The 13732-nt window shown below is 43.0% G+C and overlaps 1 protein-coding gene across 4 annotated transcripts in view; it reads left to right on the top strand.

Annotated features, from left to right (window-relative positions):
- Positions 1-13732, top strand: part of LOC111158947 (AF4/FMR2 family member 2) — a 473976-nt gene that overhangs the window by 335788 nt on the left and 124456 nt on the right. The gene's annotated exons all lie outside the window — the stretch shown is intronic.

Raw genomic sequence — 13732 nt, 5'->3', positions numbered from 1 at the left:
ACCATTCTCTTACACCGTACACAAAGATAAACTCAAAATGGAAAAAGACCTCAACGTGAGACAGGAATCCATCAGAATCCTAGAGGAGAACATAGGCAGTAACCTCTTCAGTATCAGCCAAAGCAACTTCTTTCAAGATATGTCTCCAAAGGCAAAGGAAACAAAAGCTAGGGCGCCTGGGAAACAAAAGTGAAAAAGAACTTTTGGGACTTCATCAGGATCAAAAGCTTCTGCAAAGCAAAGGAAACAGTCAACAAAACAAAGAGGCAACCCACGGAATGGGAGAAGATATTTGCAAATGACAGTACAGACAAAAGGTTGATATCCAGGATCTATAAAGAACTCCTCTGGGCGCCTGGGTGGCTCAGTGGGTTAAGTCTCTGCCTTTGGCTCAGGTCATGGTCTCAGGGTCCTGGGATCGAGCCCCGCATCTGGCTCTCCGCTCAGTAGGGAGCCTGCTTCCCTTCCTCTCTCTCTCTCTGCCTGCCTCTCTGCCTACTTGTGATCTCTGACTGTCAAATAAATAAATAAAATCTTTAAAAAAAAAACTCCTCAAACTCAACACACAAAACAGACAATCATATAAAAAAATGGGCAGAAGATATGAACAGACACTTCTCCAATGAAGACATACAAATGGCTATCAGACACATGAAAAAATGTTCATCATCACTAGCCATCAGGGAGATTCAAATTAAAACCACATTGAGATACCACCTTACACCAGTTAGAATGGCCAAAATTAGCAAGACAGGAAACAACGTGTTTTGGAGCGGATGTGGAGAAAGGGGAACCCTCTTACACTGTTGGTGGGAATGCAAGTTGGTGCAGCCACTTTGGAAAACAGTGTGGAGATTCCTCAAGAAATTAAAAATAGAACTTCCCTATGACCCTGCAATTGCACTACTGGGTATTTACCCCAAAGATACAGATGTAGTGAAAAGAAGGGCCATCTGTACCCCAATGTTTATAGCAGCAATGGCCACGGTCACCAAACTGTGGAAAGAACCAAGATGCCCTTCAACGGACGAATGGATAAGGAAGATGTGGTCCATATACACTATGGAGTATGATGCCTCCATCAGAAAGGATGAATACCCAACTTTTGTAGCAACATGGACGGGACTGGAAGAGATTATGCTGAAGTCAAGCAGACTAAGTCAAGCGAGCTAAGTCAAGCAGAGAGAGTCAATTATCGTATGGTTTCACTTATTTGTGGAGCATAACAAATAGCATGGAGGACAAGGGGAGATGGAGAGGAGAAGGGAGTTGAGGGAAATTGGAAGGGGAGGTGAACCATGAGAGACTATGGACTCTGAAAAACAATCTGAGGGGTTTGAAGGGGCGGAGGGTGGGAGGTTGGGGGAACCAGGTAGTGAGTATTAGAGAGGGCACGGATTGCATGGAGCACTGGGTGTGGTGCAAAAACAATGAATACTGTTATGCTGAAAAGAAATAAATTTTTTTTTAAAAAAGAAGGGCCATCTGTACCCCAATGTTTATAGCAGCAATGACCAAGGTCGCCTAACTGTGGAAAGAAACAAGATGCCCTTCAACGGACAAATGGATAAGGAAGATGTGGTCCATATACACTATGGAGTATTATGCCTCCATCAGAAAGAATGAATACCCAACTTTAGTAGCAACATGGACGGGACTGGAAGAGATTATGCTGAGTGAAATAAGTCAAGCAGAGAGAGTCAATTATCATATGGTTTCACTTATTTGTGGAGCATAACAAATAACATGGAGGACATAGGGAGATGGAGAGGAGAAAGGAGTTGAGGAAATTGGAAGGGGAGATGAACCATGAGAGACTATGGACTCTGAAAAACAACCTGAGGGTTTTGAAGGGGGAGGGGTGGAGGTTGGGGGAGCCAGGTGGTGGGTATTATGGAGGGCACATATGGCATGGAACACTGGGTGTGGTGCATAAACAATGAATTCTGTTATGCCAAAAAGAAATTAATAAAAAAATAGAATAGGTTGGATTTGGAAATGAGTAAATAATCAGTAAATATATCCTAAAAAAAAAAAAGAATTCAAAAGTAAACAGTTGCACTCTAAAAAAAAAAAGTTATACTCTTTAGTAATTAGACTTAACAACATAAAAGTGCCTTTACCTTTAACCCTTAATAAGTTCTAGAGGGAAGAAGACCCAATGATTTTTGTTTCCCTCCACCTCTGTGAGTCTTAGAACAGGCCTCACCCAGGGCTTCTAAATCCAGTAGAATTTCTAGTCTCTTAAAAATGGTCTTTCTCCCAAAAGAGGGTAGGTCATGGGTATCTGAAGGTCAAACTATATTTTTCAGGACTCTTGACTCATATATTTGTGTGGTAATATCATGTCCATTCTGCCTCTGAAAGATCCATTTATTTCCATTACGAGATTCAGGGATTGAATGTACACACCAGACATTGTGTTACTTTCTAGTTTCTTAATGAAGCCATTGAGGACTGACGGAGGAGAAAACTGAAACCAAACCCAAAAAACTTGGATTGTCTTTGTCGAGTTGGATTGCTTCATCTAATTTATAATTTGTCAATTCTTTGTCAGTACAGTGGCTTTACAAAAATTCATGACCTTGTTGGTCTTTTACAAGCCATCCTAAATAGGAACAGATAAGATACATTCAGTCTCCCTGAGAAGCATTTTCAGACAGCATCCATGTACTCAAGTGTATCTGTGTACTTGGTCCTTGACGTCAGCTAATTTTGTGAGCGCTGTTGAGAAGATGTAAGCTCCAAATATCCAGCGCCTTTCTTATACTTGGTTGTTAGCATCTGGACCCTGTCCAGTTGGAAACCCTCCAGACCCCCTTTTAATCAAGCCACTCCTGTGTTTTAAGCCCTGCTCTCTCAAGCGTCTGGATGGTTTCCATAAAAGCCCAATATGGAGGCACATGTAGCCATAATGCTGTTCTTGCCATAAAACCAGTTCTTTCACTTACAGTCTTAGCTATCAGTTTTCAAACATTCTAGCCATGAACCCAGAGACTTGATGGAAGGCCTCACAGAGACAGACTAGTTGTGGCCAGTCTCCATTCCCCTGCAGGGGATGGGTATGTACACTATATGAATGGATACTTGAAGGTAGTGCTAGTTAGGAGGAAAAGGAAACATTTTGGCTATGAAGGCCCAGAAGGGCAAAGTGAGTTATACTGCTCCTTGGCAGGCGAGCCTGAAGGCAGGCCTCTTTCCCCCCCACCACGGCGCCCTTTCTCATGGGCGTTCATGAGTTCAGGGATTCAGAGCGACCCATTCAGCATGTTGAACATGGAAAACTTGGACGGCTGAAGTTAGTTATAGCCAAACCTGCTCAAAATTGCCTTAAATAAAGCATGATTTCTAAACTCTTCTCTATGTGGTAGGAAGAGTTCCTTACCACAGAGACTACAAAGACTATTAGAATGTTTTCCACTTTACTATAACCAATAAAAAGCATTATATTATTTCTCAGGTGAATTCTGGATTTTTTAACTCCCTCAAAAAAAAAAAAAAAAACCCTCATGTTCATTACAACCCTGACCATCCTATATAAAATTTCCTCATTGAAAAAATCTGATTTGAGATTCAAGGACCACCAGGGCCTCTTGTGGAACACTAGCCCACGTCTCCAGCAATTTCATATACTCTTCCATAAGTAGATATTTGGTCTGCTTTTTAGCTACAACTCTGGTAGCAAAGTGACTGTGTCATGAGGCAGGGGGATGGGGGCTGTGATTTTCTTAATCAGATGAATTCTTAATCAGAATCCATGATTTGGGGGCGCCTGGGTGGCTCAGGGGGTTGAGCCTCTGCCTTCGGCTTGGGTCATGATCTCAGGGTCCTGGGATCGAGTCCCTCATCGGGCTCTCTCCTTGGCAGGGAGCCTGCTTCCTCCTCTCTCTCTGTCTGCCTCTCTGCCTACTTGTGATTTCTGTCTGTCAAATAAATAAATAATCTTAAAAAAAAAAAAGAATCCGTGATTTGGCACTTGGAATTTGGATCTGCTATTTGAGGAGTGTGAGGCTTACCAACACCCAACTCAACCACCCTGACGACCTGGTCGGTTATCTTGATGGCTCTTACTAGTTGTAGCCATTCCAGTTTTCAGGCCAAGATGCCTGCCAACTCTTGCTTTGAGCCTGTCTTGTAGGCTCTGCATCTCAGAGCTTGCCAGCTTTTCCTAAGGACTTAATATTTTTCTGGATGTTCTCCACCACATCAGGGACAGCCACCTGGGAGCAGAGAAAACAAAATTTGGCAGCCTCTTTAAGCTGTGAATTAAAGGTAATTCACAGTTTGAAATGAATCAGCATGAGGTCCTTAAGAAGAGTAATCAGACATCGAGAGGATTTTATTTTGAGGATTGTATATTGGCTAATGGGACAACAAGCAATATTGGCATTTGGAATGTTCATGTCAGGAAGTGCTGAAGCTGCTGGTGCTTGACAGGCGCCAAGACTGAAAAGTGAAGCTTCTTCAGCGGGAGGAGTGGGCTTCCACTTTCCTGACAGAAGCTCAAAACAGGGATGTCTTGCACAGTGAGCATAAATCTTGAAAGATCAGATTTGATTTCTGTGTTGTTCACGTGCCCAAGATTCATCTGTTTCTGGTGGATTGTGAGAATCTGTAATTAGAAGCCAACGTCTCCCTCTCTTTCTCTCAGGGAAAAGTCAAGTATCTCTTTTTTTCCACCTGATTTGCATCCATTTTTATTCATTCATTCAGCCTTTCTTTCCTTTCCACAAAAATGCATGAAGCCACTGGTGTGTAAAGCTTGGGATGTAGCCTTGTGGTAAATTCACACATCTTTCCTTCCAGGAGCTCCCAGTGAAGGTTACACTCACACTTGATGACACCAGTACCTCAACTAAGCCATGTCAACTGAGTGTCCACTATGTGCCAAGCAGTTTGTCTCTTGATAACAAGCCTGTGGGAGTCACCTTGTTTTATGCCACAGGGGCAGTACCAAACCTCGGAGACATTGAGTGATTGCCCAAAGAGCTACAGTAAAAGCCAGAGCAAGACAGACTTCAGAGCACATGCCCTTAACCTACACTAAAGCCGTTCCATGGACGCTTTGGAGATGGCCCTACTGATTTCCATTCAGTTGTGATCTTGCCCAGGCATTAGGCTAAAGTGGACTGACCATAGCTGCAGACCAGAATGGTAGCTGTCAGTTTGGTTTAGATCAGAGAAAGTATTAGATCTTAATATTGCATGTGTGGACATGGACACTGTGTAGGTGAGCATGGGTCTGTCCTCAATTCAGGGCCGACAGCTCAGTTGTGTCATCATGCCTATAGAATGCTTTATTCAGAGAGGCAGAAGGATCTGTGACTCTGAGGGGACTTACACCACCATGTCAAATCCCTGGGAGGCCGATTTCTGTGACCTGTGGTAGGAATAGCATCTCTCTCTCTCTCCAGAAAGCTCCATTTTGCCATATTAAAGCCAACATAAGTCAGCTGATACTTAGGTCTATTTTTTTTAAGATTTTATTTATTTGTCAGGGAGAGAGGGAGAGAGAGTGAGCACAGGCAGACAGAATGGCAGGCAGAGGCAGAGGGAGAAGCAGGCTCCCCGCCGAGCAAGGAGCCCGATGTGGGACTCGATCCCAGGACGCTGGGATCATGACCCGAGCCGAAGGCAGCTGCTTAACCAACTGAGCCACCCAGGCATCCCACTTAGGTCTATTTTTATGAGAAGCTCAGCATGGCCTTTCATGCTTACCAACTTGGTTGATAATCGAAATGTTTTTCTATGTCTTCATTGTGAAATAATGTTAAAAACTATTCCCAATGTGATCAACCAACCCCAAGTTCTCTTTGATGTTTTGAACAATAACTGGGAGTGAAGGAAGTAATGCAGGTGGAAAACACCAGAATGAAAATAATTTTACTTGTATAATTGAATGTAGCTACAACCAAGGCTACTTTCCTGTGCACTTTGATTTTTAAGATTTTTTTATTTATTTGAGAGAGAGAGAGTATGAGCACAAGTGGGCAGAAGGATAGAGGGAGACAGAGAGAGAGAGAGAAAGAGAATCCCCAAGGAGACTCCCCCCGCTGAGTGGGGAGCCCAATGTGGGGCTCAATCTCATGACTCTGAAATTATGACCTGAGCTGAAATCAAGAGTCAGATGTTCAACCAACTGTGCCACCCAGGCACCCCTGTCTTTCATTGTCCTAAAGACCCTCACAAAATGTGTTGGCCCCACATGGTTATCACAGCAATCCCGTTAGCCCCAGGTGAAAAGAAACCAGGTTGGGTTTGGGGGAAATCCTCACCTGATGTCCCCTAGCTAGGGATGAGGGAGCTGGAGCTAGAAGCCCAAGTTCTGCATGCCCATTAGAACATACTGCCTTGTCCCCAGATCACCCTGACGGCCACAGAGCTGGAGCACATCAACCAGAGACCGACTAGTCTTCCAGGCAAAGAAACAATAGCCACAGTATAGACAAGCCTCTAGATCATTCCCAGAAATTAAAAAGAAACAAGCAAACCAACCCAGCAGAGGCTGGAGTAGCTGCGAAGGAGTATCTGCCCTGCTTCTAAACTATTCATTCTTCTTTTCCATCTTATCAAGCATTTCACAAACAGCCCGCTAATCTGCCACAATTACGTTGTCGGGAGCACTGTGTTTAAATGGTCTGCTCTTGACACCTTCCCAGAGCTGCTAAAAGCCCTTCCATTCTACTGACAAGTGGGGAATAGTATTGGTAGAATACTGCAGATGCTTGCACAATTCCAGCTGAAGAATCGGTTGAAAAATCTGACAAATGCCTTTCTTCGTGGCTCATCCATCCATGTCCATAAAGAGGGCCTGAACAGGTGAAGGTCTCAAAGCTATTCGATAGACATCTCCAAATATGCTGCCAAGATGGGGATCCAGAGGGACAGAGGGATGGTATGCCTTGTAAATCCAAATGAACACAGTATCTTTTCTTTGCAACCCCCTGGGATCTTGGCACCCAGTATCCACCTGTGCAGCCCTTAATACACCATCTGGTCCTTAGCTCAGGGAAAGGGGAATCTAGGAAGGGGTTGGTGGTGGTAGAAAGTAATGATTTACCCAGAAGCCAGCCTGTAGTTCTGCCACCTCCATTGACCAGCTTCTGAACCAACCCCATTTCTGCATAGGTTGGCCACTTCTTAAAATTCCAGACTGGGATCTCAATATTGTAATAATGTGAACTTACTTCTAGATTTTCAAGAGAAAAATCTTCCCAAAGTCCCTCATACTCATAATATCTAGAAATTCTCTAGGATACGTGGAAATTGAAAAGGTTATTCTAGGTGTCTCCAAAATCAGTTTTGTGTATCCTGTAGTACAGTAAGATAGGAAGCACAGAGACTGTATGTGAACTTGGGTCATTCCAGCCACCACTTCCAGCCCCTTCTGTATGCCCTTTCTACCACTCCCAGGCTTGTCCCTGCCAGGTTCTCACCCCAAACAGCCACATCCGCACAGCCGCCGCTAGTCCCAATCCTGGGGACCTGGCCTGCCCTGTTCCCCTTCATCCTACAGTCCTTCATAACAGTAAACCAACCTTGCAGAGGAGTTTTCCTCTTAGCAGTTGGATGGCCTGCTCGGGATCACAAACCTAGTTAGTGAAAGACCTAGATTTTCACTCTAGGATTCTTGGATTTTGAAACTCAGACTTTTAGGGCGCCTGGGTGGCTCAGTGGGTTAAGCCTCTGCCTTCGGCTCAGGTCATGGTCTCAGAGTCCTGGGATCCCCGCATCGGGCTCTCTGCTCAGCAGGGAGCCTGCTTCCCCCACTCTCTATGCCTGCTTCTCTGCCTACTTGTGATCTCTCTCTGTGTCAAACAACAACAACAACAACAAAACAAAACAACAACAACAAAAACTCAGGGGCACCTGGGTGGCTCAGTGGGTTAAAGCTTCTGCCTTCGGCTCAGGTCATGATCCGAGGGTCCTGGAATCGAGCCCTGCGTCAGGCTCTCTGCTCTGCAGGGAGCCTGCTTCCTCCTCTCTCTCTACCTGCCTCTCTCCCTACTTGTGATCTCTGTCTGTCGAATAAATAAATAAAATCTTAAAAAAAAAAAAGCCTCTGTTTTAGCTCTTCTACCACACCTGCCACACTGGCATCACATTTCAGTTGAATAATCATTAATCATTAAGTATGAAGGAAAAGAACACTGCTGATAATAATCATGCTTTCTAATCCCGTGAGGCTTTCTGTTTCTACACATACTGTTATATCCAGTCTCTCCCCAGTCCTGGGAGCCAGAAAGTGGGGCAGCTCAGATCCCAGCTTCCTCACTCCTTGCCATGTGACTTCATGACATCACTTGGTGCTTCCCCGGGACTTTGCTGCATCATATATAAAATGGAGCCTCGATATCACTTGGGTTCCTTAGTGAATTGTGTTGCTCTCAGATGAGCTCACAAATGGAACTGCCGGAAGTTATTCACATCCCTTCTCTCCCCGTGGTAGAAATCAGGCAAGTCACACTTGCAGGGGTTGAGTGAGGTGCTCTTTTTGCTAATATTTGCCATTGCATTGATGTGCTTTGAATCAAAGATAGACCCCCTGGCGCTGTGTGTGCACTGTGTGTGCCACTCCTTTCCTAGTTAGACCAGCCATACCTAGCACGTTTCTGGGCATTTCACCACGTTCATGACATTTTCCCACCTCCACACACCCAAGGTTCCATTTATCTGGTTTAGTGATAGTTTGTACATTTGTGGACAAATTTGAAAAATGTTCCACCGAAACGCATATGTGTTACAGTTTCACTGTCTTACAGCATGCAGTTTGGGGTTAGGTCAGCCCTTCATCTTAGTGCTTTTTTGGGGGTGCTCTCTAACTTTGAGATTGAAGAGGACCTGAAGCCTGTGATCTGTCTTGACCTTTACTACCAGATTAAAATTCCAGTTTGCTGTTGTGGTAACTATACCTTGAAAATTAGATCTTGACAGTCACTACAAAATTTAAAAGTGCAGTGCTGCCATGAACTTTGAAAAAACATTCCTTACCATTGTCAGCGACATCCTCTTAATAGAAATAATCTGCCTTGCCCTCTGCTAGAAAGACTTTGGGGGGGATGCAAAAAGATTATATCTTGACAGTTTTTTTTTAGCATAAAAAATGGTTGTGCTTTGAAGCAAAGCTGTTTTCCGCATGAAATTTAAATCGACTTCAGCTTGATTTATACTATTCAGATAGAACTGTGATATTCAGGATGGCAGGAAGCCAAGATGCACGGTAAAGACGTAGAGACACAGAAAATCTACTTCTGGGGGTCCATCCTGGGCAAACCCTCATGGCCCTGGGGTTCCAAATGGTAGCCACTTGCCAAATAGAGATTGTGGGACCCAGGGCTCAGCACTATAAGGAGATGTCCAACAGCCCCAGGACAGGGAAATGAAATAAGCAATCCAGGGTATCTCGCTTGTGAAGAAGATGAGGCATTGAGGCATTTGAAATTTCAGGGATTCTCTGACTGCCCTTCCTTTTCAAATTTTCACCAAGACAAACATGTCACAGTGGGTCTGACTTTATAATTAGCTGCGGGGGGGGCTCTGTCTGTGGTTCCATAACAGGATTTTTTTATTCAACTGGGCCTTTAAAATTTACTTTTTGACATGTTCATAATAGGATTTCAACATGTGTTTCCTACACAACATAGAGAAAATTTCTCCCTCGAACTCTCTGAAAGGACCGATTTCAGACACAGGTGATGCTCTCGCTCTGAGAATTGGGCATACTCATTCCCACACAGCAGATATCAAACGTTAAACCTGTTAGATGGTATCAGGTAGCTGGGCATGAGGGATGTGGAATAGCAGAAGACCGAGGGGTAGCTTGGTCTAAAGGCCCTTGGGGGCAGGGGCCGGGAAGTGGGGACACTTGAGAGCCTCTTCCTTCTGGTCTGGTCAGTCTTTGTGCTGAGGAGATTGGGATAGCGCTGACTAGACTGTGATATTCTTCCAAACCTAAGGAACTGTCCGGAAAAGCCCAGCCGATAATCCCTTCCACTCATAAGGACTGGGGAGCCCCCAGATAGCATCTTGAACAAAATAGGCCCACAAGTCCACAAGCTGCTTAGAGAAAGGGGTGCTATAGATTTTCCTGTATGTTCTCACAGCTGATACAAGACTAACCACACAGGAGGTAGACAGCAAACGCTATCAAGCAACTGGCTAGTAAAATATCCAGAAAGCAAGAATGATCCAGAAGGTCTCAGTTCTTTTAAATGAATATTTACATTTTGATATATTTTATTCTTCTATTCCTCAATCCACATTGAAGAGGTAGTATCATAAGAAGAATTAGAGACACATGTGGGTGTGTCTGAATACAGTGGAAAGCCATATAGTGTAGAGATCGAAGTGGATACGCCCTGGAGGCAAATTGCCCAGGTCCAAATCCCAGCTCCATCATCTTTAGTCATGTGATCTTGGGCAAGTCGCTCAACCTCTCTATTACTCAGTTTTCCTCATCTATAAAATGGGGATGGTAATAGCACCTACATCATAGGATTAAGTGACTGAAGTGCTTATTGCAGCGATTGGTACATAGAAAGTTCTCGGTAGACATTAATTATGGTTATTAATTATGCTCATAATTAGTACTGTCATTATTACTGAGTGCTCCAAGCCACTGTCATTTGCACTGTGTTCCATCTTTGGCCACCACAGGAGCCTTTCACTCAATTCCCTGAGCTGTTCCAGAGGTTCCCAGTTAGAGCAAGACCTCTCCAGGGCTAAGAAACCCAGACTACATTGAACATTTCCTCTGTTGACCCACCTCCTCCAGCCCCTGAGGATAAAAATGATGAATGGCTAAAATATCTGGAATGCATACTCCTTGGGTACTAGGCACATTCTTCTTCTCGGAGTACATTACAGCATCTTATCACAGCCACAATTGTACTTTTAATTCTCTGCTAGTTTTTAAAAATAAAAGCTGGGACTTCTTCAGTGCCAGGCACTACTCAGAGTTGTTTCTATCCCCAAGCTAACTGAATTGTCCTACCCCAATAAGATGTAGGCACTGCTCTTATCCACATTTTACTTGGGAGGAACTGAGGTTCATGAATTGAAGAGACGTTCTCATAGCCAATGATGGTGGGTTCATGTCTTGGACCTATGTCTGGCTGAGTCCAGGAAGAGACCCCCGAACCCTGGCCTTCTTACCTACTCATGGAATGATCAGTCCCAGAGTCCACCTAAACTCGGTTGTTTGGGGATATGGCAGTACCTACCTCCTCAGACGTAACAGAGAGAACAACAGAGGACCAGAACTTGACCAAAGATATTCTTTGCCCCTGATGCCCAGGATCCCATTTCACCTTTTATAAAATTGCTACTGAGTCATAATTATGGATTACTTGGTTCACATATATATGAATAACCGCCTCTGAAATATTATAATAAGCATGTTGGCAGTTGAATAATCAGGTAGAACAGAATCCTTTTTTGAATCCTCCTGTCTTCTTTTGCATGCATAAGGGGATTCATCTGAATCAGAAAACAGAGGAATAAAATTTCATGGGCCAGCCTCTGCCATTCTGTGAAATAAACACTCTATTCCCTTGCCTGGACAAATCATTCCTGAGTTGCATCTCTGCTTCTGTTTCCTTGGTCTGAAAAGACATTGCAGACTCTGCCTTTAATTATGATCAGGCTTGACTATGAATCCCTTGAGAAATAAACTTGTTTTTGCTAGGAGGGAAGGTAAAATAACATTTAAATAGGTTTTAAAAATAAGAAAGAATTCTCAGAAGACGCACTATTGTAGAACACACTGTATATCAAAATATATAAGCCCATAGTTGTAACAGTGACTTAGTAAACACATTGCTGAGTGAACTATGAAAAATAATCCACTGAGGTGCTATTTCCCTTACCCCTAAGCACTGAGTTAAGAGAGCATTGCCATAAAGAAGATATGCACTGTTTAAAAATATTTGTGCATGTTTTTTTTTTTAAATATCTCTTTTGGACCCAATAGACTAATCTTTTTTTCTTCCCTTGCTAGGAAAAGTACACTGTAAGGAATTTAATTGAGTGGTGTATTAAGCGAAGGTCAAAAACACTTTTTTAGAAGATAGCATTTCTGAGCAAAGAAATGCCTTTCACACTATTAGTATTTAGTATTGTATTTGCTACTGGCACCTTTATTAGCATAAGATCTTGAATTCTGTGAGTAAAATAAACATATCAGTACAAGGAAATGAATTTCCATGTTCTGGAAAGTGATCTTTCTCTGGACAGCATAAATTCTGCTGGTCAGACGACTTCCTCTGTGGAAGGGGAACCCTCTCAAAGACCATTCTTGGCATAGAATCTTGTTTTAAACTCTTAGAAGCTCTGTCCCCAAATGATAGACTAGTAGGTTTTCCCAAGCATACATCCTGCTATTGCTCTTGCTAAACGTTTAGCTCTGAACTGTGAAGTAAGTTGACTTTTAAAATCATACCACAATTAAGGTTTGTTGTCTTTTAATTCCACGTACAAGAAAAAAGTTTGATGAGATATAATGAGAGAGTTCATTATACACATTGGAGTGTGTCAAGCCATTTCCAGTTTAAAGCCATTACATAATCTCCCACATTTGAAGCTGTGGCGTAAAACTCTTTTCTTAGTTGAATTCCAGTAAAAGGTTTCAAAGAACTGTTTCTCATAAATAGCAGTTCAACCGTCCCTCCTTCTCAAAAGGAGGCAAAGCAGAAAGCAGGCAAATCATGACAGTCTCTCATAATGAAAACACTGAGAGAATGTTCACCCACGAATTTGCTCGAGTACCATGTCGTTTGGCTGCATGATGGTTATCACCAAGTGATTATAACTCACAATTTTACGTGGGAGAGAAGAAAGACAGACATATAGAGATGTTTTCCCACTTGAAGCAAACCTGTCACCAAAATTCTAGCATATATTTCCAAACAGATTAAAAGGTAATTTTTCACCCTTAAAAAGAATCCTTCACTTTGAAAATGATTCACTGCAGGTTTCCTCTAAATAGTATGCTCATCTCATGCATTTACAATATGGTTTGATTTTCAAAACATCAATTTACATGCACTATCCAGAAACAAATCTATTGTGCAAAGTGGTGCTTACTTGTATAGCATCAAAAAGTAAAATTTTTTTTTTTTTTAAATTGGGGTCCATGGTTTATAGAGTATGCTCACCATTAATATTAATGATTTATAGTCTAGTATCTTTAGCTAACTCAAGTAGAGATGAAGATGTCACAGGCTACTTGAGAGGCAGTTCCATAATGCTCATTCATAACTAGCAAAATGCCGTATTTCAGCAGCAGCCAATCAGACGTGACCTTGTTCTTGTTCTCATGGGAACCTAATCCTGGAGTCCCTTCTTCCCCCTTCACTTTGCCTGGCCCATGGACACATTCCATGAGCTGAACACCAAATAATAAATTAGTGAGAAAATTAGGGCAGTTTTCATGACTAACATTTGGGGTGGAATGCAATCCTTGATGGACAGAATACTCACAGTCACTGCTAAGTGGACAGATAGGACTTGGAGATGGGGCATAGCATCTCTTGGAATGTGAATTCTCTAAAGCACCCTGGCAGCCCATGTGGAAAGTTTCCCTCAGATCATCATTTTGAACAGAGCAGGGTGTCATATGATGTCTGTGAGCACATCCAGGTTACAGAGACACACCTCCCCACGTGCCCCAGGATATGTTCGTCTAGGTGCTGGATGGTTTGGCTCCTTAATATGTTCAGTCTTTGTTGGCAAG

Source organism: Enhydra lutris, unplaced genomic scaffold (genome assembly GCF_002288905.1).
Source record: "Enhydra lutris kenyoni isolate GAN:26980312 unplaced genomic scaffold, ASM228890v2 scaffoldscaffold65, whole genome shotgun sequence".
In the NCBI taxonomy this organism is placed as follows: Eukaryota; Metazoa; Chordata; class Mammalia; order Carnivora; family Mustelidae; genus Enhydra; species Enhydra lutris.
Note: the sequence above shows the minus strand (reverse complement) of the source record. Positions and strands in the feature narration are given on the sequence as shown.